Genomic DNA, 4,554 nt, shown 5'->3' with positions numbered 1-4,554 from the left:
GAGAAGCGAAAACCAAAGGAGAAAAGGAAAGATATAAACATCTGAATGCAGAGTTCCAAAGAATAGCAAGAAGAGATAAAAAAGCCTTCTTCAGGGATCAATGCAAAGAAATAGACGAAAACAACAGAATGGGAAAGACTAGGAATCTCTTCAAGAAAATCAGAGATACCAAAGGAACATTTCATGCAAAGATGGGTTCGATAAAGGACAGAAACGGTATGGACCTAACAGAAGCAGAAGGTATTAAGAAGAGATGGCAAGAATACACAGAAGAACTGTACAAAAAAGATCTTCACGACCCAGATAATCACGATGGTGTGATCACTCCTGGAATGTGATGTCAAGTGGGCCTTAGAAAGCATCACTACGAACAAAGCTAGTGGAGGTGATGGAATTCCAGTTGAGCTATTCCAAATCCTGAAAGATGATGCTGTGAAAGTGCTGCACTCAATATGCCAGCAAATTTGGAGAACTCAGCAGTGGCCACAAGACTGGAAAAGGTCAGTTTTCATTCCAATCCCAAAGAATGCTCAAACTACCGCATGATTGCACTCATCTCATACGCTAATCAAGTAATGCTCAAAATTCTCCAAGCCAGGCTTCAGCAATATGTGAACCGTGAACTTCCAGATGTTCAAGCTGGTTTTAGAAAAGGCAGAGGAACCAGAGATCAAATTGCCAACATCCGCTGGATCATGGAAAAAGCAAGAGAGTTCCAGACAAACATCTATTGCTGCTTTATTGACTATGCCAAAGCCTTTGACTGTGTGGATCACAATAAACTGTGGAAAATTCTGAAAGAGATGGGAATACTAGACCACCTGATCTGCCTCTTGAGAAATCTGTATGCAGGTCAGGAAGCAACAGTTAGAACTGGACATGGGACAACAGACTAGTTCCAAATAGGAAAAGGAGTTCGTCAAGGCTGTATATTGTCACTTTGCTTATTTAACTTATATGCAGAGTACATCATGAGAAACGCTGGACTGGAAGAAGCACAAGCTGAAATCAAGATTGCCGGGAGAAATATCAATAACCTCAGATATGCAGATGACACCACCCTTGCGGTAGAAAGTGAAGAGGAACTTTAAAAAGCCTCTTGATGAAAGTGAAAGAGGAGAGTGAAAAAGTTGGCTTCAAGCTCAACATTCAGAAAACTAAGATTATGGCATCTGGTCCCATCACTTCATGGGAAATAGATGGGGAAACGGTGGAAACAGTGTCAGACTTTATTTTTCTGGGCTCCAAAATCACTGCAGGTGGTGACTGCAGCCATGAAATTAAAAGATGCTTACTCCTTGCAAGGAAAGTGACCAACCTAGATAGCATATTCAAAAGCAGAGACATTACTTTGCCAACAAAGGTCCGTCTAGTCAAGGCTATGGTTTTTCCAGTGGTCATGTATGGATATCAGAGTTGAACTGTGAATAAAGCTGAGCATCAAACAACTGATGCTTTTGAATTGTGGTATTGGAGAAGACTCTTGAGAGTCCCTTGGACTGCAGGGAGATCCAACCAGTCCATTCTGAAGGAGATCAGCCCTGGGATTTCTTTGGAAGGAATGATGCTAAAGCTGAAACTCCAGTACTTTGGCCACCTCATGAGAAGAGTTGACTCATTGGAAAAGACTCTGATGCTTGGAGGGATCGGGGGCAAGAGGAGAAGGGGACGACAGAGGATGAGATGGCTGGATGGCATGCGGGAGTTGGTGATGGACAGGGAGGCCTGGCGTGCTGTGATTCATGGAGTCGCAAAAAGTCGACACGACTGAGTTACTGATCTGATCTGAACCTGTCCCCTTTCCAAGAGAATGACCCAAACCAGGGATCAAACCCAGGACTCCGCATTACAAGCAAATCCTTTACCAGCAGAGCCACAAAGGAAGTCCAAATCAGGTTTTCCACATTGCTGCAGGGGAAAATGGGTATCGTTTGAGCCTCAGGAAACCCAAAACTACAAAACACTAGATAGGTACATCAAAGCTGCACAAGAATCTATGTCTTTCCTTTCACAAATCATGCCAGGGGAAAGCGCGAACGCAGTCCCCCACTACCACAAATTATGCAGTCGAGTTTCCCACATTTGGGGAAATCGCAGGGGTCAGCACATCCGGAGTGCAATGGATAAGCCTCGCCCTGGGAAAACCACCTTCATGATCATGGTATCTCCCCTGCCAGGTAAGTATGAGTTGGAACTTTTGTCTGGGACGTCACCCTCGAACTCAGCACACTACAGAGTTATGGTCAATTATATTCCAAGCTCTTTCGGCCTTCGATGGGAAACTGAAGGACTATTTATATGACAGTGACCAAGATACATCCTTTGGACGTTCAGGGGAAATTCTACCCGGCGAAAAATGAAATCGAGACAGCAGCCACCGCGCCCCTCATCTACATATCCCCACCTCTTGTCACTTGTCATTTGACGTCACTGCTTTTGGACAAGCGTCTAGTTCGTTCTAGCTCTGCCTGGCGCCCGACCCCAAAGACCAAGTGTAGCTGAGATTTTTCAATTCTTCGTCTTCGCAGACAGACGCAAAATTCGGTGGAGCTTCGTTACGGGGGTGGAGTCCGAGCAGCGTGCGGAGGGCAGAGCAGGGCACGGCGGGGGCGCGGCCCTCAGTGGAAGAGGGTAGCAAGATTGGTTGCTGAGTCTGAATCGCCACACCACTCTGTAACTAGGTGATACCCGCAAGTCTCTCTCAATCACCGTTTCCCAAAAGTGTAAAGTGGGAATAATACTCCCTGCCTCACAGGGTTTCTGTGAGAGCTGAACAGAATGCGCGTCAAATGCGACCTCCAGCCTTGCCACCCCACCCAAGCCACTGCTCTCCTGGACAGGTGTCCGTGTCTTTGGGGCACAAATCCGACTTCTCCAAGATTCAAGTCTTGCAGTTCTCAGCGCAAAGGCAAGCAGCATCTGGCCTGGATTGAGTAACAAAGCAAGTGCTCCTCTGTTCTTTTTAGACAGCGAAAATTGACAAGGCACTGTGTTTTCCTTTCTACCCTTGCTAGCTAGGCGCTCTGGGCAAAACAACTCTGCAGCAACTATAGTGTCAAGGGTTTAGTAGTGTGCGGGAGGCAAACCTTTACCTCTATTCTATTAGAGTCTCTGGCCCAGCCTGAAAATTACATTGGAATACACAATTTAACAGGGCAAACCATGCTAATTTATTTAACTTAAGTTTATCTGACACAAGAGCCCTCATAAGGAAATGAAGACCCAAAGAAGTGGAAACCTAAATGTTTTTATATTAAGTTGAACAAAAGAGAGACAATTGTGGAGAAGCAAGTAGCATACATGGGGAGGTTAAAAAAGATAATGATTTTAACAAGACCTGTTTATGCAGAAATCTCTGGGCATTATCCCTCTTCTCTGAAATATTTCTTTCCCCTGTGTTAGAAAGGGAGGCCAGACCACTCTTTTTACATATTTGCTGTTTTTCAATGCTTCTGGCTTAAAAATAATCCTTATGCCACAGTGACACAGTTGGGAGTGGCATATTTTGCAACCTCTTGGCAGTTATTTTCCTCTTAGTCTGTATGATTTTTTAAGTGCTTTGTTTTGTATTTTGGGAGAGTATTTTTAATTATTATAATAGTGATAAAATTTCCCCTGTAGGGAATCAGGAAAATACAGAAAAGCATTTAAGATGCTTAAAGGAAATGAATCAAAATGCAAAGTAACATATGTTAGTATAACACACAAGAATGGATTAATGTGTTTTTCCTACATACTCGGAAACATGACTATAATATTGGGTTTCCCTGGTGGCTCAGGGAAACTTTAACCCTAATTATATACATCTATTGCCCAAAGTATGTTCGTACATTTTGAATGGTAAATGTCATTTAACTGTAGAAAGTAAGAGAAAGACAGTGCCCTATGCACATGGTATTTATTATATTATTACAAAAAATCAAAATCACCCCCAAATCCTAGAATCAAAGCAGCAGGGAAATGGAGTATTAAACATACAATAGTAAGAACATGAAAGACACATTATATTATAATGAACAACATGAAAGACAAAAGGTTAAGAGGAAAAAAAGATATGAAATGGTATGTATACCATGACTGCAGTTTTGTAAAAATGTATATCCTTAAGGAAAAGCACTGAAAAGAAGCGCACTGAAATGATATCAGTGTAACAGGTTGTGAAATACAGGAGGCAGACTTTCAATAATATTGTTAGACTCCTTTTTTCTTCATAATGAGAAGACCAAGTCCTGGTGGAACCACTATAAGAAATATGTGGCACCGTATTTAGTTCTAAACACAGGCTTTAGCATCAGATAGACTTAGGTTCAAATTGTGACTCTACCATATTTTAGGTATCTGTGCTTGATTTTACCCTCTCAGAACAATGATAATTATTAGTACACTCAATATGCCAGCAAGTTTGGAAAACTCAGCAGTGGCCACAGGACTGGAAAAGGTCAGTTTTCATTCCAATCCCAAAGAAAGGCAATGCCAAAGAATGCTCAAACTACCGCATGATTGCACTCATCTCACACGCTAGTCAAGTAATGCTCAAAATTCTCCAAGCCAGGC

This window comes from Bison bison, unplaced genomic scaffold (assembly GCF_000754665.1).
Source record: "Bison bison bison isolate TAMUID 2011002044 unplaced genomic scaffold, Bison_UMD1.0 scf7180017864472, whole genome shotgun sequence".
In the NCBI taxonomy this organism is placed as follows: domain Eukaryota; kingdom Metazoa; phylum Chordata; class Mammalia; order Artiodactyla; family Bovidae; genus Bison; species Bison bison.
The sequence above is the reverse complement of the archived record's forward strand: the minus strand, read 5'-3'. Positions refer to the sequence as shown.